Below are 25462 nucleotides of genomic sequence, written 5' to 3'. Positions count from 1 at the left end.
GATGAACATGGAAATAAATACACTGCTATCTTCATGAACATGGAAATATCGACACAGCTATCTGAATATACATGGAAATATCTACACAGATTTCTCTATAAATATGGAAATAACTACAGCACTATCTCTATAAACTTCGAAATATCTACACCGCCATCTGTATGAACATGGAAATATCTACACCTCCGTCTGTACAAACATGGACATATCTACACCGCCATCTGTATTAAGATGGAAATATCTACACCGCTATCTGTATAAACATGGAAATATCTGCCCAACTTTCTGTATAAACATGGAAATATCCACACCGCTATCTGTATAAACATGGAAATATCTACACTGCTGTCTACATAAACATGGAAATATCCACACCGCTATCTGTGTAAACATGGAAATGACTACACAGCTATGTGTGTAAACATGGAAATATCTACACCGCCATCTGTGTAAACATAAAAATATCTACACCGCCATCCCTATAAACGTGGAAATATTTACACCGCCATCTGTATGAACATGGAAATATCTACACCGCCGTCTATATAAACATGGAAATATCTACACTGCCATCTGTATAAACATGGAAATATCTATACCGCTATCTGCAGAAACATGGAAATATCTACGCCGCCATCTCTATGAACATGGAAATATCTACAACGACATCTGTACGAACATGGAAATATCTATACCGCCATCTGTATGAACATGTAAATATCTACACCGCCATTGGTATGAACATGGAAATATCTACACCGCTAACTGTATCAACATGGAAATATCTACACCGCTATCTGTATGAACATGGAAATATCTACACCGCTATCTGTATGAACATGGAAATATCTACACCGCTATCTGTATGAACATGGGAATATCTACACAGCTATCTGTTTATCAATGGAAATATCTGCACCGCTATCTCTATAAACACGGAAATAACTACACTGCTATCTGTATAAACATGCAAATATCTACACCGCCACCTGTATGATCATGGAAATATCTACACTGCCATCCATACGAACATGGAAATATCCACACCGCCATCTGTATGAACATGTAAATATCTACAATGCCATCTGTATGAACATGGAAATAACTACACCGCTGACTGTATGAGCATGGAAACATCTACAACGCTATCTGTATGAACATGGAAATATCTACACCGCTATCTGAACATGGAAATAACTACACCGCTATCTGTGTGAACATGGAAATATCTACACCACTCTCTGTATGAACATGGAAATATCTACACCGCTATCTGTACGAACATGCAAATATCTACACAGCTATCTGTATATCAATGGAAATATCTACTCTGCTATCTCTATAAACATGGAAATAAATACGCTGCTATCTCTATAAACATGGAAATATCTACACCGCCACCTGTATGAACATGGAAATATCTACACTGCCATCCATACGAACATGGAAACATCTACACCGCCATCTGTATGAACATGTAAATATCTACACCGCCCTCTGTATGAACATGGAAATATCTACACGGCTAACTGTATGAACATGGAAATATCTTCACCGCCATCTGTACGAACATGGAAATATCTACACCGCCATTTGTATGTACATGGAAATATCTACACCGCCATCTCTATGAACATGGAAATATCTATACCGCCATTTGCACGAACATGGAAATATGTACACCGCCATCTGTATGAACATGGATATATCTACACAGCCATCTGGATGAACATGGAAATATCAGCACCGCTGTCTGTATGAACATGGAAATATCTACACGGCTATCTGTATGAACATGGAAATATCTTCACCGCCATCTGTATGAACATGGATATATCTACACCGGCATCTGGATGAACATGGAAATATCTACACCGCTATCTGCATGAAAATGGAAATATCTACACAGCTATCTGCATATACATGGAAATATCTACACAGATTTCTCAACAAATATGGAAATAACTACAGCGCTATCTCTATAAACTTCAAAATATCTACACCGCCATCTGTATGAACATGGAAATATGTTCAACGCCATCTGTACGAACATGGACATATCTACACCGCCATCTGTATTAAGATGGAAATATCTACATCGATATCTGTATAAACATGGAAATATCTGCCCAACTATCTGTATAAACATGGAAATATCCGCACCACTATCTGTATAAACATGGAAATATCTACACCGCTATCTGTATGAACATGGAAATATCTACACCGCTATCTGTATGGACATGCAAGTATCTACACAGCTATCAGTATATCAATGGAAATATCTACACTGCTATCTCTATAAACATGGAAATAACTACACTGCTATCTGTATAAACATGGAAATATCTACACCGCCACCTGTATGAACATGGAAATATCTACACTGCCATCTATATGAACATGGAAATATCTACACTGCTATCTGTATGAACATGGAAATATCTAGGCCGCTATCTGTGTGAATATGCAAATATCTACACAGCTATCTGTATATCAATGAAAATATCTACACTGCTATCCCTATCAACATGGAAATAACTGCAGTGCTATCTGTATAAATATGGAAATATCTACACCTCCATCTCTATGAACATGGAAATATCTACACCGCCATTTGAATGAACATGGAAATATCTACACCGCCATCTCTATGAACATGGAAATATCTACACCGCCATTTGTATGAACATGGAAATATCTACACCACCATCTGTATGAACATGGAAATATCTTCACCGCCATCTGTATGAACATGGATATATGTGCACCGGCATCTGGATGAACATGGAAATAAATACACTGCTATCTTCATGAACATGGAAATATCGACACAGCTATCTGAATATACATGGAAATATCTACACAGATTTCTCTATAAATATGGAAATAACTACAGCACTATCTCTATAAACTTCGAAATATCTACACCGCCATCTGTATGAACATGGAAATATCTACACCTCCGTCTGTACAAACATGGACATATCTACACCGCCATCTGTATTAAGATGGAAATATCTACACCGCTATCTGTATAAACATGGAAATATCTGCCCAACTTTCTGTATAAACATGGAAATATCCACACCGCTATCTGTATAAACATGGAAATATCTACACTGCTGTCTGCATAAACATGGAAATATCCACACCGCTATCTGTGTAAACATGGAAATGACTACACAGCTATGTGTGTAAACATGGAAATATCTACACCGCCATCTGTGTAAACATAAAAATATCTACACCGCCATCCCTATAAACGTGGAAATATTTACACCGCCATCTGTATGAACATGGAAATATCTACACCGCCGTCTATATAAACATGGAAATATCTACACTGCCATCTGTATAAACATGGAAATATCTATACCGCTATCTGCATAAACATGGAAATATCTACACCGCCATCTCTATGAACATGGAAATATCTACAACGCCATCTGTACGAACATGGAAAAATCTACACCGTTATCTGTATGAACATGGAAATATCTACACTGCTATCTGTATGAACATGGAAATATCTACACCGCTATCTGTACGAACATGGAAATATCTACACCGCTATCTGTATGACCATGCAAATATCTACACAGCTCTCTGTATATCAATGGAAATATCTACACTGCTATCTCTATAAACATGGAAAGAACTACACTGCTATCTGTATAAATATGGAAATATCTACACCGCCATCTCTATGAACATGGAAATATCTACACCGCCATCTGTATGAACATGGAAATATCTACACCGCTAACTGTATGAACATGGAAATATCTACACCGCTATCTGTATGAACATGGAAATATCTACACCGCTATCTGTATGAACATGGAAATATCTACACCGCTATCTGTATGAACATGGAAATATCTATACCGCTATCTGTATGAACATGGAAATATCTATACCGCTATCTGTAAGAACATGCAAATATCTACACAGCTATCTGTTTATCAATGGAAATATCTGCACTGCTATCACTATAAACACGGAAATAACTACAATGCTATCTGTATAAACATGCAAATATCTACACCGCCACCTGTATGAACATGGAAATATCTACACTGCCATCCGTACGAACATGGAAATAACAACACTGCCATCTGTATGAACATGTAAATATCTACAATGCCATCTGTATGAACATGGAAATAACTACACCGCTGACTGTATGAGAATGGAAACATCTACAACGCTATCTGTATGAACATGGAAATATCTACACCGCTATCTGTATGAACATGGAAATAACTACACCGCTATCTGTGTGAACATGGAAATATCTACACCGCTCTCTGTATGAACATGGAAATATCTACACCGCTATCTGTACGAACATGCAAATATATACACAGCTATCTGTATATCAATGGAAATATCTACACTGCTATCTCTATAAACATGGAAATAACTACACTGCTATCTATATAAACAAGGAAATATCTACACCGCCACCTGTATGAACATGGAAATATCTACACTGTCATCCATACGAACATGGAAACATCTACACCGCCATCTGTATGAACATGTAAATATCTACACCGCCATCTGTATGAACATGGAAATATCTACACCGCTATCTGTGTAAACATGCATACATCTTCACCGCTATCTGTACGAACATGGAAATATCTACACCGCTATCTGTATGACCATGCAAATACCTACACAGCTCTCTGTATATCAATGGAAATAACTACACTGCTATCTCTATAAACATGGAAATAACTACACTGCTATCTGTATAAATATGGAAATATCCACACCGCCATCTCTATGAACATGGAAATATCTACACCGCCATCTGTATGAACATGGAAATATCTACACCGCTAACTGTATGAACATGGAAATATCTACACCGCTATCTGTATGAACATGGAAATATCTACACCGCTATCTGTATGAACATGGAAATATCTACACCGCTATCTGTATGAACATGGAAATATCTATACCGCTATCTGTATGAACATGGAAATATCTATACCGCTATCTGTAAGAACATGCAAATATCTACACAGCTATCTGTTTATCAATGGAAATATCTGCACTGCTATCTCTATAAACACGGAAATAACTACAATGCTATCTGTATAAACATGCAAATATCTACACCGCCACCTGTATGAACATGAAAATATCTACACTGCCATCCCTACGAACATGGAAATAACTACACCGCCATCTGTATGAACATGTAAATATCTACAATGCCATCTGTATGAACATGGAAATAACTACACCACTGACTGTATGAGCATGGAAACATCTACAACGCTATCTGTATGAACATGGAAATATCTACACCGCTATCTGTATGAACATGGAAATAACTACACCGCTATCTGTGTGAACATGGAAATATCTACACCGCTCTCTGTATGAACATGGAAATATCTACACCGCTATCTGTACGAACATGCAAATATCTACACAGCTATCTGTATATCAATGGAAATATCTACACTGCTATCTCTATAAACATGGAAATAACTACACTGCTATCTGTATAAACATGGAAATATCTACACCGCCACCTGTATGAACATGGAAATATCTACACTGCCATCCATACGAACATGGAAACATCTACACCGCCATCTGTATGAACATGTAAATATCTACACCGCCATCTGTATGAACATGGAAATATCTACACCGCTAACTGTATGAACATGGAAATATCTACACCGCTATCTGTATGAACATGGAAATATCTACACCGTTATCTGTATGAACAGGGAAATATCTACACCGCTATCTGTATGAACATGGAAATATCTACACCCCTATCTGCATGAACATGGAAATATCTACACCGCTAACTGTATGAACATGGAAATATCTACACCGCTATCTGTGTTAACATGCAAATATCTACACAGCTATCTGTATATCAATGGAAATATCTACAGCGCTATCTGTATAAACATGGAAATATCTACATTGCTATCTGTATAAACATGGAAATATCTACACCGCCATCTCTATGAACATGGAAATATCTACACCGCCATTTGTATGAACATGGAAATATCTACACCGCCATCTGTATGAAGATGGAAATATCTACACCGCCATTTGTATGAACATGGAAATATCTACACCACCATCTGTATGAATATGGAAATATCTTCACCGCCATCTGTATGAACATGGATATATCTACACCAGCATCTGGATGAACATGGAAATATCTTCACCGCTATCTGCATGAACGTGGAAATATCTACACCGCTAACTGTATGAACATGGAAATATCTACACCGCTATCTGTGTGAATAAGGAAATATCTACACCGCTGTCTGTATGATCATGGAAATATCTACACCGTTATCTGTATGAACATGGAAATATCTACACCGCTATGTGTATGAACATGGAAATATCTACACCGCTATCTGTATGAACATGGAAATATCTACACCGCTATCTGTATGAACATGCAAATATCTACACAGCTATCTGTATAACAATGGAAATATCTACACTGCTATCTCTATAAACATGGAAATAACTACACTGCTATCTGTAAACATGGAAATATCTACACCGCCATCTCTATGAACATAAAAATATCTACACCGCCATTTGTATGAACATGGAAATATCTACACCGCCATCTCTATGAACATGGAAATGTCTACACCGCTATCAGTGTAAACATGGAAATATCTACACCGCCATCTGTGTAAACATGGAAATATCTACACGGCCATCTCTATAAAGATGGAAATATCTACACCGCCGTCTGTATGAACATGGAAATATCTACACCGCCATCTCTATAAAAGTGGAAATATCTACACCGCTATCTGTATGAACTTGGAAATACCTACACTGCTATCTGTATAAAATTGAAATTATCTACAACACTATCTCTATAAACATGGAAATATCTACACTGTTATCTGTATAAACATGAAAATATCTACACCGCTATCTGTATAAACATGGAAATAACTTCACCGCTATCTGTATAAACATGGAAATATCTACAACGCTGTCTCTATAAACTTGGAAATAACTACACGACTATCTCTATAAACATGGAAATATCTAGACCGCCATCTCTATAAACATGGAAATATCTACACCACCATCTGTATAAACATGGAAATATCTATACCGCTATCTGCATAAACATGGAAATATCTACACCGCCATCTCTATGAACATGGAAATATCTACACGGCCATCTTAACGAACATGGAAATATCTACACCGCCATCTGTATAAACATGGAAATATCTACAACGTCATCTCTATAAACATGGAAATAGCTACATCACCAACTGTATGAACATGGATATATCTACTCCGCCATCTCTTTAAAGGTGAAATTATATACACCGCTATCTGTATGAACACGGAAAAATACACACTGCTATCTGTATAAAAATGGAAATACCTACACCGCTATGTCCATAAACATGGAAATATCTACACCGCTATCTGTATAAACTAGGAAATATCTACACCTCTATCTCTATAAACATGGAAATATCTAAACCGCTATGCCTATTTACATGGAAATAACTACACCGCTATCTCTATAAACATGGAAATATCTACAGCACCAAGTGTATAAACATGGAAATATCTATACCGCTATCTGCATAAACATGGAAATAACTACACCACAATCTCTATGAACATGGAAATATCTACACCGCCATCTGTCCGAACATGGAAATATCTACACCGCCATCTGTAGGAACATGTAAATATCTACACCGCCATCTGTATGAACATGGAAATATCTACACCGCTAACTGTATGAACATGGAAATATCTACACCGCTATCTGTATGAACATGGAAATATCTACACCGTTATCTGTATGAACATGGAAATATCTACACCGCTATCTGTATGAACATGGAAATATCTACACCCCTATCTACATGAACATGGAAATATCTACACCGCTAACTGTATGAAGACGGAAATATCTACACCGCTATCTGTGTGAACATGGAAATATCTACACCGCTGTCTGTATGATCATGGAAATATCTACACCATTATCTGTATGAACATGGAAACATCTACACCGCTATGTGTATGAACATGGAAATATCTACACCGCTATCTGTATGAACATGCAAATATCTACACAGCTATCTGTATATCAATGGAAATATCTACACCGCTATCTGTATAAACATGGAAATAACTACACTGCTATCTGTATGAACATGGAAATATCTACACCGCCACCTGTATGAACATGGAAATATCTACACCGCTATCTGTAAAACATGGAAATATCTACACCGATATCTGTATGAACATGGAAATATATACTCCGCTATCTATATGAACATGGAAATATCTACACAGCTATCTGTATGAACATGCAAATATCTACACAGCTATCTGTATATCAATGGAAATATATACACCACTATCTGTATTAACATGGAAATATCTACATTGCTATCTGTATAAACATGGAGATATCTACACCGCCATCTCTATGGACATGGAAATATCTACACCGCCATTTGTATGAACATGGGAATATCTACACCGCCATCTGTATGAACATGGAAATATCTACACCGCCATTTGTATGAACATGGAAATATCTACACCGCCATCTGTATGAACATGGAAATATCTACACCGCTATCTGTATAAACATGGAAATATCTGCCCAACTATCTGTATAAACATGGAAATATCCGCACCGCTATCTGTATAAACATGGAAATATCTACACCGCTATCTGTATAAACATGGAAATATCTTCACTGCTATCTGTATAAACATGGAAATATCTACAATGCTGTCTCTATAAACTTGGAAATAACTACACCACTATCTCTATAATCATGGAGATATCTAGACCGCCATCTCTATAAACATGGAAATATCTACACCACCATTTGTATAAACATGGAAATATCTATACTGCTATCTGCATAAACATGGAAATAACTACTCCGCCATCTCTATGAACATGGAAACATCTACACCGCCATCTGTACGAACATGGAAATACCTACTCCGTAATCTGTATGAACATGGAAATATCTACACCGCCATGTGTATGAATATGGAAATATCTACACCGCTAACTGTATGAACATGGAAATATCTACACCGCTATCTGTATCAATATGGAAATATCTACACTGTTATCTGTTTGAACATGGAAATATCTACACCGCCATCTGTATGAACATGGAAATATCTACACCGCTATCTGTACGAACATGGAAATATCTACACCGCCATCTGTGTGAACATGTAAATATCTACATCGCCATCTGTATGAACATGGAAATATCTACACCGCTAACTGTATGAACATGGAAATATCTACACCGCTATCTGTATGAACATGGAAATATCTACACCGCTATCTGTATGAACTTGGAAATATCTACACTGCTATCTGTATAAAATTGAAATTATCTACACCTCTATCTCTATAAACATGGAAATATCTACACTGCTATCTGTATAAACATGGAAATATCTACAACGCTATCTGTATAAACATGGAAATATCTTCAACGCTATCTGTATAAACATGGAAATATCTACAATGCTGTCTCTATAAACTTGGAAATAACTACACCACTATCTCTATAAACATGGAAATATCTAGACCGCCATCTCTATAAACATGGAAATATCTTCACCTCCATCTGTATAAACATGGAATTATCTATACTGCTATGTGCATAAACATGGAAATAACTACACCGCCATCTCAATGAACATGGAAATATCTACACCGCCATCTGTACGAACATGGAAATATCTACACCGCCATCTGTATGAACATGTAAATATCTACACCGCCATCTGTATGAACATGGAAATATCTACAAAGCTAACTGTATGAACGTGGAAATATCTACACCGCTATCCGTATGAACACGGAAATATCTACACCGTTATCTGTATGAACATGGAAATATCTACACCGCTATCTGTACGAACATGGAAATATCTACACCTCTATCAGTATGAACATGCAAATATCTACACAGCTATATGTATACCAATGGAAATATCTACATTGCTATCTCTATAAACATGGAAATAACTACACTGCTATCTGTATGAACATGGAAATATCTACACCGCCATCTTTACGAACATGGACGTATCTACACCGCCATCTGTATTAAGATGGAAATATCTACACCGCTATCTGCATAAACATTGAAATATCTTCCCTACTATCTGTATAAACATGGAAATATCCGCACCGCTATCTGTATAAACATGGAAATATCTACACCGCTATCTGCATAAACATGGAAATACCTACACCGCCATCTGTATGAACATGTAAATATCTACACCGCCATGTGTATGAACATGGAAATATCTACACCGCTAACTGTATGAACATGGAAATATCTACACCGCTATCTGTATGAACATGGAAATATCTACACCGCTATCTGTAAAACATGGAAACATCTACACCGCTATCTGTATGAACATGGAAATATCTACACCGCCATCTGTATGAACATGGAAATATCTACACCGCTATCTGTATGAACATGCAAATATCTACACAGCTATCTGTATATCAATGGAAATATCTACACCGCTATCTCTATAAACATGGAAATATCTACATTGCTATCTGTATAAACATGGAAATATTCGCACCGCTATATGTATAAACATGGAAATATCTACACCGCTATCTGCATAAACATGTTAATATCCTCAACGCTATCTGCGTAATCATGGAAATGTCTACACCGCTATCTGAGTAAACATGGAAATATCTCCACCGCCATCTGTGTAAACATGAAAATATCTACACCGCCATCTCAAAAAACATGGAAATATCTACACCGCCATCTGTATGAACATGGAAATATCTAAACCGCCATCTCTATAAACGTGGAAATATCTACACCGCTATCTGTATGAACTTGGAAATATCTACACTGCTATCTGTATAAAATTGAAATTATCTACACCACTATCTCTATAAACATGGAAATATCTACACTGCTTTCTGTATAAACATGGAAATATCTACACCGCTATCTGTATAAACATGGAAATATCTTCACCGCTATCTGTATAAACATGGAAATATCTGCAATGCTGTCTCTATAAACTTGGAAATAACTACATCACTATCTCTATAAAGATGGAAATATAAAGACCGCCATCTCTATAAACATGGAAATATCTACACCACCATCTGTATAAACATCGAAATATCTATACCGCTATGTGCATAAACATGGAAATAACTACACCGCCATCTCTATGAACATGGAAATATCTACACCGCCATCTGTACGAACATGGAAGTATCTACACCGCCATCTGTATGAACATGTAAATATTTACACCGCCATCTGTTTGAACATGGAAATATCTACACCGCTAACTGTATGAACATGGAAATATCTACACCGCTATCTGTATGAACATGGAAATATCTACACAGTTATCTGTATGAACATGGAAATATATACACCGCTATCTGTATGAACATGGAAATATCTACACCGCTATCTGTACGAACATGGAAATATCTACACCGCTCTCTGTATGAACATGCAAATATCTACACAGCTATATGTATACCAATGGAAATATCTACATTGCTATCTCTATAAACATGGAAATAACTACACTGCTGTCTGTAAACATGGAAATATCTACACCGCCATCTCTATGAACATAGAAATATCTACACCGCCATTTGTATGAACATGGAAATATCTACACTGCCATCTCTATGAACATGGAAATGTCTACACCGCTATCAGTGTAAACATGGAAATATCTACACCGCCATCTGTGTAAACATGGAAATATCTACACGGCCATCTCTATAAAGATGGAAATATCTACACCGCCGTCTGTATGAACATGGAAATATCTACACCGCCATCTCTATAAAAGTGGAAATATCTACACCGCTATCTGTATGAACTTGGAAATACCTACACTGCTATCTGTATAAAATTGAAATTATCTACAACACTATCTCTATAAACATGGAAATATCTACACTGTTATCTGTATAAACATGAAAATATCTACACCGCTATCTGTATAAACATGGAAATAACTTCACCGCTATCTGTATAAACATGGAAATATCTACAACGCTGTCTCTATAAACTTGGAAATAACTACACCACTATCTCTATAAACATGGAAATATCTAGACCTCCATCTCTATAAACATGGAAATATCTACACCACCATCTGTATAAACATGGAAATATCTATACCGCTATCTGCATAAACATGGAAATATCTACACCGCCATCTCTATGAACATGGAAATATCTACACGGCCATCTTAACGAACATGGAAATATCTACACCGCCATCTGTATAAACATGGAAATATCTACAACGTCATCTCTATAAACATGGAAATAGCTACATCACCAACTGTATGAAAATGGATATATCTACTCCACCATCTCTTTAAAGGTGAAATTATATACACCGCTATCTGTATGAACATGGAAAAATACACACTGCTATCTGTATAAAAATGGAAATACCTACACCGCTATGTCCATAAACATGGAAATATCTACACCGCTATCTCTATAAACATGGAAATATCTACATCGCTATCTGTAAACATTGAAATATCTACACCGCTATCTGTATGAAGATTGAAATATCTACACCGCTATCTGTATGAACATGGAAATATCTCCACCGCTATCTGTATGAACATGGAAATATCTGCAAAGCTATCTGTATATAAATGGAAATATCGACACTGCTATCTCAATAAAAATGGAAATAACCACACCGCTATCTGTATGAACATGGAAATATCTACACAGCTATCTGTTTGAACATGGAAATATCTACACTGCAATCTGTATGAACATGCAAATATCTACACAGCTATCTGTACATCAATGGAAATATCTACAACGCTATCTCTATAAACATGGAAATATCTACATTGCTATCTGTATAAACATGGAAATATCTACACCGCCATCTCTATGAACATGGAAATATCTACACCGCCATTTGTATGAACACGGAAATACCTACACCGCCATCTGTATGAACATGGAAATATCTCCACCGCCATTTGTATGACCATGGAAATATCTCCACCGCCATTTGTATGACCATGGAAATATCTACACCGCCATCTGTATGAACATGGAAATATCTTCACCGCCATCTGTATGAACATGGATATATCTACACCGGCATCTGGATGAACATGGAAATATCTACACTGCTATCTGCATGAACATGGAAATATCTACACAGCTATCTGCATATACATGGAAATATCTACACAGATTTCTCTATAAATATGGAAATAACTACAGCGCTATCTCTATAAACTTCGAAATATCTACACCGCCATCTGTATGAACATGGAAATATCTACACCGCCAACTGTACGAACATGGACCTATCTACACCGCCATCTGTATTAAGATGGAAATATCTACACCGCTATCTCTATAAACATGGAAAAATCTGCCCAACTATCTGTATAAACATGGAAATATCCGCACCGCTATCTGTATAAACATGGAAATATCTACACCGCTAACTGCATAAACATGGAAATATCCACACCGCTATCTGTGTAAACATGGAAATGTCTACACCGCTATCTGTGTAAACATGGAAATACTTCCACCGCCATCTGTGTAAACATGAAAATATCTACACCGCCATCTCTAAAAACTTGGAAATATCTACACCGCCATCTGTATGAACATGGAAATATCTACACCGCCATCTCTATAAACGTGGAAATATCTACAGCGCTATCTGTATGAACTTGGAAATATCTACACTGCTATCTGTATAAAATTGAAATTATCTACACCACTATCTCTATAAACATGGAAATATCTACACTGCTATCTGTATAAACATGGAAATATCTACACCGCTATCTGTATAAACATGGAAATATCTTCACCGCTATCTGTATAAACATGGAAATATCTGCAATGCTGTCTCTATAAACTTGGAAATAACTACCCCACTATCTCTATAAACATGGAGATATCTAGACCGCCATCTCTATAAACATGGTAATATCTACACCACCATCTGTATAAACACGAAAATATCTATACCGCTATCTGCATAAACATGGAAATAACTACACCACCATCTCTATGAACATGGAAACATCTACACCGCCATCTGTACGAACATGGATATATCTACACCGCCATCTGTATGAACGTGGAAATATCTACACCGCCATCTGTATGAACGTGGAAATATCTACACCGCCATCTGTATGAACATGGAAATATCTACACCGCTAACTGTATGAACATGCAAATATCTACTCAGCTATCTGTATATCAACGGAAATATCTACACCGCTATCTGTAAAACATGGAAATATCTACACCGCTATCTGTATGAACTTGGAAATATCTACACCGCTATCTGTATGAACATGCAAATATCTACACAGCTATCTGTATATCAATGGAAATATCTACACCGCTATCTCTATAAACATGGAAATATCTACATTGCTATCCGTATAAACATGGAAATATCTACACCGCCATCTATATGAACATGGAAATATCTACGCCGCCATTTGTATGAACATGGAAATATCTACACCGCCATCTCTATGAACATGGAAATATCTACACCGTGATCTGTATGAACATGGAAATATCTTCACCGCCATCTGTATGAACATGGAAATATCTTCACCGCCATCTGTATGAACATGGATATATCTACACCGGCATCTGGATGAACATGGAAATATCTACACCGCTATCTGCATGAACATTGAAATATCTACACAGCTATCTGCATATACATGGAAATAACTACAGAGATTTCTCTATAAATATGGAAATAACTACAGCGCTATCTCTATAAACTTAGAAATATCTACACCGCCATCTGTATGAACATGGAAATATCTACACCGCCATCTTTACGAACATGGACATATCTACACCGCCATCTGTATTAAGATGGAAATATCTACACCGCTATCTGTATCAACATGGAAATATCTGCCCTACTATCTGTATAAACATGGAAGTATCCGCACCGCTATCTGAATAAACATGGAAATATCCACACCGCTATCTGCATTTCACATGGAAATATCCACACCGCTATCTGTGTAAACATGGAAATGTCTACAACACTATCTGAGTAAACATGGATATATCTCCAACGCCTTCTGTGTAAACATGAAAATATCTACACCACCATCTCTAAAAACATGGAAATATCTACACCGCCATCTGTATGAACATGGAAATATCTACACCGCCATCTCTATAAACGTGGAAATATCTACACCGCTATCTGTATGAACTTGGAAATAACTACACTGCAACCTGTATAAAATTGAAATTATCTACACCACTATCTCTATAAACATGGAAATATCTACACTGCTATCTGTATAAACATGGAAATATCTACACCGCTATCTGTATAAACATGGAAATATCTTCACCGCTATCTGTATAAACATGGAAATATCTACAATGCTGTCTCTATAAAATTGGAAATAACTACACCACTATCTCTATAAACATGGAGATATCTAGACCGCCATCTCTATAAACATGGTAATATCTACACCACCATCTGTATAAACACGAAAATATCTATACCGCTATCTGCATAAACATGGAAATAACTACACCACCATCTCTATGAACATGGAAACATCTACACCGCCATCTGTACGAACATGGATATATCTACACCGCCATCTGTATGAACGTGGAAATATCTACACCGCCTTCTGTATGAACGTGGAAATATCTACACCGCCGTCTGTATGAACATGGAAATATCTACACCGCTAACTGTATGAAAATGCAAATATCTACTCAGCTATCTGTATATCAATGGAAATATCTACACCACTATCTGTAAAACATGGAAATATCTACACCGCTATCTGTATGAACTTGGAAATATCTATACCGCTATCTGTATGAACATGCAAATATCTACACAGCTATCTGCATATCAATGGAAATATCTACACCGCTATCTCTATAAACATGGAAATATCTACATTGCTATCCGTATAAACATGGAAATATCTACACCGCCATCTATATGAACATGGAAATATCTACGCCGCCATTTGTATGAACATGGAAATATCTACACCGCCATCTCTATGAACATGGAAATATCTACACCGTGATCTGTATGAACATGGAAATATCTACACCGCCATCTGTATGAACATGGAAATATCTTCACCGCCATCTGTATGAACATGGATATATCTACACCGGCATCTGGATGAACATGGAAATATCTACACCGCTATCTGCATGAACATGGAAATATCTACACAGCTATCTGCATATACATGGAAATAACTACAGAGATTTCTCTATAAATATGGAAATAACTACAGCGCTATCTCTATAAACTTCGAAATATCTACACCGCCATCTGTATGAACATGGAAATATCTACACCGCCATCTTTACGAACATGGACATATCTACACCGCCATCTGTATTAAGATGGAAATATCTACACCGCTATCTGTATAAACATGGAAATATCTGCCCTACTATCTGTATAAACATGGAAGTATCCGCACCGCTATCTGAATAAACATGGAAATATCCACACCGCTATCTGCATTTCACATGGAAATATCCACACCGCTATCTGTGTAAACATGGAAATGTCTACAACACTATCTGAGTAAACATGGATATATCTCCAACGCCTTCTGTGTAAACATGAAAATATCTACACCACCATCTCTAAAAACATGGAAATATCTACACCGCCATCTGTATGAACATGGAAATATCTACACCGCCATCTCTATAAACGTGGAAATATCTACACCGCTATCTGTATGAACTTGGAAATAACTACCCTGCAACCTGTATAAAATTGAAATTATCTACACCACTATCTCTATAAACATGGAAATATCTACACTGCTGTCTGTATAAACATGGAAATATCTACACCGCTATCTGTATAAACATGGAAATATCTTCACCGCTATCTGTATAAACATGGAAATATCTACAATGCTGTCTCTATAAACTTGGAAATAACTACACCACTATCTCTATAAACATGGAAATATCTAGACCGCCTTCTCTATAAACATGGAAATATCTACACCACCAAGTGTATAAACATGGAAATATCTATACCGCTATCTGCATAAACATGGAAATAACTACACCGCAATCTCTATTAACATGGAAATATCTACACCGCCATCTGTCCGAACATGGAAATATCTACACCGCCATCTGTATGAACATGTAAATATCTACACCGCCATCTGTATGAATATGGAAATATCTACACCGCTAACTGTATGAAGACGGAAATATCTATACCGCTATCTGTGTGAACATGGAAATATCTACACCGCTGTCTGTATGATCATGGAAATACCTACACCGTTATCTGTATGAACAAGGAAACATCTACACCGCTATGTGTATGAACATGGAAATATCTACACCGCTATCTGTATGAACATGCAAATATCTACACAGCTATCTGTATATCAATGGAAATATCTACACCGCTATCGGTATAAACATGGAAATAACTACACTGCTATCTGTATGAACATGGAAATATCTACACCGCCATCTCTATAAACGTGGAAATATCTAGACCGAAATCTCTATAAACATGGAAATATCTACACCACCATCTGTATAAACATGGAAATATCTATACCGCTATGTGCATAAACATGGAAATAACTACACCGCCATCTCTATGAACATGGAAATATCTACACCGCCATCTGTACAAACATGGAAATATCTACACCGCCATCTGTATGAACATGTAAATATTTACACCGCCATCTGTTTGAACATGGAAATATCTACACCGCTAACTGTATGAACATGGAAATATCTACACCGCTATCTGTATGAACATGGAAATATCTACACCGTTATCTGTATGAACATGGAAATATCTACACCGCTATCTGTATGAACATGGAAATATCTACACCGCTATCTGTACGAACATGGAAATATCTACACCGCTATGTGTATGAACATGCAAATATCTACACAGCTATCTGTATATGAATGGAAATATCTACACTGCTATCTCTATAAACATGGAAATAACTACACTGCTATCTGTATAAACATGGAAATATCTACACCGCCATCTATATGAACATGGAAATATCTACACCACGTTTGTATGAACATGGAAATATCTACACCGCCATCTGCATGAACATGGAAATATCTTCACTGCCATCTGTATGAACATGGATATATCTACACCGGCATCTGTATGAACATGGAAATATCTACACCACTATCTGCATGAACATGGAAATATCTACACAGCTATCTGTATATACATGGAAATATCTACAGAGATTTCCCTATAAATATGGAAATAACTACAGCACTATCTCTATAAACTTTGAAATATCTACACCGCCATCTTTATGAACATGGAAATATCTTCACCGCCATCTGTACGAACATGGACATATCCACACCGCCATCTGTATTAAGATGGAAATATCTACACCGCTATGTGTATAAACATGGAAATATCTGCCCAAATATCTGTATAAACATGGAAATATCTACACCGCTATCTGCATAAACATGGAAATATCCACACCGCTATCTGTGTAAACATGGAAATGTTTACACCGCTATCTGTATAAACATGGAAATGTCTACACCGCCACCTGTATGAACATGGAAATATCTACACTGCCATCTGTGCGAACATGGAAATATCTACACCGCCATCTGTATGAACATGGAAATATCTACACCGCTAACTGTATGAACATGGAAATATCTACACCGCTATCTGTATGAACATGGAAATATCTACACCGAAATCTGTATGAACATGGAAATATCTGCACCGCTATCTGTATGAACATGGAAATATCTACACAGCTATCTGAATATCAATGGAAATATCTACACTGCTATCTCTATAAACATGGAAATAACTACACTGCTATCTGTACAAACATGGAAATATCTACACCGCCATCTCTATGAACATGGAAATATCTAAACCGCCATTTGTATGAACATGGAAATATCTACACCGCCATCTCTATGAACATGGAAATATCTACACAGCCATGTGTATGAACATGGAAATAACTACACCGCCATCAGTATGAACATGGAAATATCTTCACCGCCATCTGTATGAACATGGATACATCTACACAGGCACCTGGATGAACTTGGAAATATCTACACCGCTATCTGCATGAACATGGAAATATCTACACAGCTATCTGCATATACATGGCAACATCTACAGAGATTTCTCTATAAATATGGAAATAACTACAGCGCTATCTCTATAAACTTCGAAATATCTACACCGCCATCTGTATGAACATGGAAATATCTACACCGCCATCTGTACGAACATGGACATATCTACACCGCCATTTGTATTAAGATGGAAATATCTACACCGCTATCTGTATAAACATGGAAATATGTGCCCAACTATCTGTATAAACATGGAAATATCCGCACCGCTATCTGTATAAACATGGAAATATCTACACCGCTATCTGCATAAACATGGAAATATCCACACCGCTATCTGTGTAAACATGGAAATGTCTACACCGCTATCTGTGTTAACATGAAAATATCTCCACCGCCATCTGAGTAAACATGAAAATATCTACACCGCCATCTCTAAAAACATGGAAATATCTACACCTCCATCTGTATGAACATGGAAATAGCTACACCACCATCTCTATAAACGTGGAAATATCTACACCGATATCTGTATGAACTTGGAAATATCTACACTGCTATCTGTATAAAATTGAAATTATCTACACCACTATCTCTATAAACATGGAAATATCTACACTGCTATCTGTATAAACATGGAAATATCTACATTGCTATCTGTATAAACATGGAAATACCTTCACCGCTATCTGTATAAACATGGAAATATCTACAATGCTGTCTCTATAAACTTGGAAATAACTACATCACTATCTCTATAAACATGGAAATATCTAGACGGCCATCTCTATAAACATGGAAATATCTACACCACCATCTGTATAAACATGGAAATATCTATACCGCTATGTGCATAAACATGGAAATAACTACACCGCCATCTCTATGAACATGGAAATATCTACACCGCCATCTGTACGAACATGGAAATATCTACACCGCCGTCTGTATGAACATGTAAATATTTACACCGCCATCTGTTTGAACATGGAAATATCTACACCGCTAACTGTATGAACATGGAAATATCTACACCGCTATCTGTATGAACATGGAAATATCTACACCGTTATCTGTATGAACATGGAAATATCTACACCGCTATCTGTATGAACATGGAAATATCTACACCGCTATCTGTACGAACATGGAAATATCTACACCGCTATGTGTATGAACATGCAAATATCTACACAGCTATCTGTATATGAATGGAAATATCTACACTGCTATCTCTATAAACATGGAAATAACTACACTGCTATCTGTATAAACATGGAAATATCTACACCGCCATCTATATGAACATGGAAATATCTACACCACGTTTGTATGAACATGGAAATATCTACACAGCCATCTCTACGAACATGGAAATATCTACACCGCCATCTGTATGAACATGGAAATATCTACACCGCCATCTGCATGAACATGGAAATATCTTCACTGCCATCTGTATGAACATGGATATATCTACACCGGCATCTGTATGAACATGGAAATATCTACACCACTATCTGCATGAACATGGAAATATCTACACAGCTATCTGTATATACATGGAAATATCTACAGAGATTTCCCTATAAATATGGAAATAACTACAGCACTATCTCTATAAACTTTGAAATATCTACACCGCCATCTTTATGAACATGGAAATATCTTCACCGCCATCTGTACGAACATGGACATATCCACACCGCCATCTGTATTAAGATGGAAATATCTACACCGCTATGTGTATAAACATGGAAATATCTGCCCAAATATCTGTATAAACATGGAAATATCTACACCGCTATCTGCATAAACATGGAAATATCCACACCGCTATCTGTGTAAACATGGAAATGTTTACACCGCTATCTGTATAAACATGGAAATGTCTACACCGCCACCTGTATGAACATGGAAATATCTACACTGCCATCTGTGCGAACATGGAAATATCTACACCGCCATCTGTATGAACATGTAAATATCTACACCGCCATCTGTATGAACATGGAAATATCTACACCGCTAACTGTATGAACATGGAAATATCTACACCGCTATCTGTATGAACATGGAAATATCTACACCGAAATCTGTATGAACATGGAAATATCTGCACCGCTATCTGTATGAACATGGAAATATCTACACAGCTATCTGAATATCAATGGAAATATCTACACTGCTATCTCTATAAACATGGAAATAACTACACTGCTATCTGTACAAACATGGAAATATCTACACCGCCATCTCTATGAACATGGAAATATCTAAACCGCCATTTGTATGAACATGGAAATATCTACACCGCCATCTCTATGAACATGGAAATATCTACACAGCCATGTGTATGAACATGGAAATAACTACACCGCCATCAGTATGAACATGGAAATATCTTCACCGCCATCTGTATGAACATGGATACATCTACACAGGCACCTGGATGAACTTGGAAATATCTACACCGCTATCTGCATGAACATGGAAATATCTACACAGCTATCTGCATATACATGGCAACATCTACAGAGATTTCTCTATAAATATGGAAATAACTACAGCGCTATCTCTATAAACTTCGAAATATCTACACCGCCATCTGTATGAACATGGAAATATCTACACCGCCATCTGTACGAACATGGACATATCTACACCGCCATTTGTATTAAGATGGAAATATCTACACCGCTATCTGTATAAACATGGAAATATGTGCCCAACTATCTGTATAAACATGGAAATATCCGCACCGCTATCTGTATAAACATGGAAATATCTACACCGCTATCTGCATAAACATGGAAATATCCACACCGCTATCTGTGTAAACATGGAAATGTCTACACCGCTATCTGTGTTAACATGAAAATATCTCCACCGCCATCTGTGTAAACATGAAAATATCTACACCGCCATCTCTAAAAACATGGAAATATCTACACCTCCATCTGTATGAACATGGAAATAGCTACACCACCATCTCTATAAACGTGGAAATATCTACACCGATATCTGTATGAACTTGGAAATATCTACACTGCTATCTGTATAAAATTGAAATTATCTACACCACTATCTCTATAAACATGGAAATACCTACACTGCTATCTGTATAAACATGGAAATATCTACATTGCTATCTGTATAAACATGGAAATACCTTCACCGCTATCTGTATAAACATGGAAATATCTACAATGCTGTCTCTATAAACTTGGAAATAACTACATCACTATCTCTATAAACATGGAAATATCTAGACGGCCATCTCTATAAACATGGAAATATCTACACCACCATTTGTATAAACATGGAAATATCTATACCGCTATGTGCATAAACATGGAAATAACTACACCGCCATCTCTATGAACATGGAAATATCTACACCGCCATCTGTACGAACATGGAAATATCTACACCGCCGTCTGTATGAACATGTAAATATTTACACCGCCATCTGTTTGAACATGGAAATATCTACACCGCTAACTGTATGAACATGGAAATATCTACACCGCTATCTGTATGAACATGGAAATATCTACACCGTTATCTGTATGAACATGGAAATATCTACACCGCTATCTGTATGAACATGGAAATATCTACACCGCTATCTGTACGAACATGGAAATATCTACACCGCTATGTGTATGAACATGCAAATATCTACACAGCTATCTATATATGAATGGAAATATCTACACTGCTATCTCTATAAACATGGAAATAACTACACTGCTATCTGTATAAACATGGAAATATCTACACCGCCATCTATATGAACATGGAAATATCTACACCACGTTTGTATGAACATGGAAATATCTACACAGCCATCTCTACGAACATGGAAATATCTACACCGCCATCTGTATGAACATGGAAATATCTACACCGCCATCTGCATGAACATGGAAATATCTTCACTGCCATCTGTATGAACATGGATATATCTACACCGGCATCTGGATGAACATGGAAATATCTACACCACTATCTGCAAGAACATGGAAATATCTACACAGCTATCTGTATATACATGGAAATATCTACAGAGATTTCCCTATAAATATGGAAATAACTACAGCGCTATATCTATAAACTTTGAAATATCTACACCGCCATCTTTATGAACATGGAAATATCTTCACCGCCATCTGTACGAACATGGACATATCCACACCGCCATCTGTATTAAGATGGAAATATCTACACCGCTATGTGTATAAACATGGAAATATCTGCCCAAATATCTGTATAAACATGGAAATATCAGCACCGCTAACTGTATAAACATGGAAATATCTACACCGCTATCTGCATAAACATGGAAATATCCACACCGCTATCTGTGTAAACATGGAAATGTTTACACCGCTATCTGTATAAACATGGAAATATCTACACCGCCACCTGTATGAACATGGAAATATCTACACTGCCATCTGTGCGAACATGGAAATATCTACACCGCCATCTGTATGAACATGTAAATATCTACACCGCCATCTGTATGAACATGGAAATATCTACACCGCTAACTGTATGAACATGGAAATATCTACACCGCTATCTGTATGAACATGGAAATATCTACACCGCTATCTGTATGAACATGGAAATATCTGCACCGCTATCTGTATGAACATGGAAATGTCTACACAGCTATCTGAATATCAATGGAAATATCTACACTGCTATCTCTATAAACATGGAAATAACTACACTGCTATCTGTACAAACATGGAAATATCTACACCGCCATCTCTATGAACATGGAAATATCTAAACGGCCATTTGTATGAACATGGAAATATCTACACCGCCATCTCTATGAACATGGAAATATCTACACCGCCATGTGTATGAACATGGAAATAACTACACCGCCATCAGTATGAACATGGAAATATCTTCACCGCCATCTGTATGAACATGGATATATCTACACCGGCACCTGGATGAACTTGGAAATAACTACACCGCTATCTGCATGAACATGGAAATATCTACACAGATATCTGCATATACATGGAAACATCTACAGAGATTTCTCTATAAATATGGAAATAACTACAGCGCTATCTCTATAAACTTCGAAATATCTACACCGCCATCTGTATGAACATGGAAATATCTACACCGCCATCTGTACGAACATGGACATATCTACACGGCCATTTGTATTAAGATGGAAATATCTACACCGCTATCTGTATAAACATGGAAATATCTGCCCAACTATCTGTATAAACATGGAAATATCCGCACCGCTATCTGTATAAACATGGAAATATCTACACCGCTATCTGCATAAACATGGAAATATCCACACCGCTATCTGTGTAAACATGGAAATGTCTACACCGCTATCTGTGTTAACATGAAAATATCTCCACCGCCATCTGTGTAAACATGAAAATATCTACACCGCCATCTCTAAAAACATGGAAATATCTACACCTCCATCTGTATGAACATGGAAATATCTACACCGCCACCTGTATGAACATGGAAATATCTACACTGCCATCCGTACGAACATGGAAATATCTACACCGCCATCTGTATGAACATGTATATATCTACACAGCTATCTGTATATCAATGGAAATATCTACACTGCTATCTCTACAAACATGGAAATAACTACACTGCTATCTGTATGAGAATGGAAATATCTACACCGCCACCTGTATGAACATGGAAATATCTACACTGCCATCCGTACGAACATGGAAATATCTACACCGCCATCTGTATGAAGATGTAAATATCTACACCGCCATCTGTATGAAGATGGAAATATCTACACCGCTAACTGTATGAAAATGGAAATATATTCACCGCTATCTGTATGAACATGGAAATATCTACACCACAATCTGTAAAACATGGAAATATCTACACCGCTATCTCTATAAACATGGAAATATCTACATTGCTATCAGTATAAACATGGAAATACCTACACTGCCATCTCTATAAACATGGAAATATCTACACCGCCATTTGTATGAACGCGGAAATATCTACACCGCCATCTGTATGAACATGGAAATATCTACCCCGCCATTAGTATGAACATGGAAATATCTACACCGCCATCTGTATGAACATGGAAATATCTTCACCGCCGTCTGTATGAA

The sequence above is a fragment of the Gorilla gorilla genome, chromosome 12 (genome assembly GCF_029281585.2).
Source record: "Gorilla gorilla gorilla isolate KB3781 chromosome 12, NHGRI_mGorGor1-v2.1_pri, whole genome shotgun sequence".
Taxonomy (NCBI): domain Eukaryota; kingdom Metazoa; phylum Chordata; class Mammalia; order Primates; family Hominidae; genus Gorilla; species Gorilla gorilla.
The sequence above is the reverse complement of the archived record's forward strand: the minus strand, read 5'-3'. Positions refer to the sequence as shown.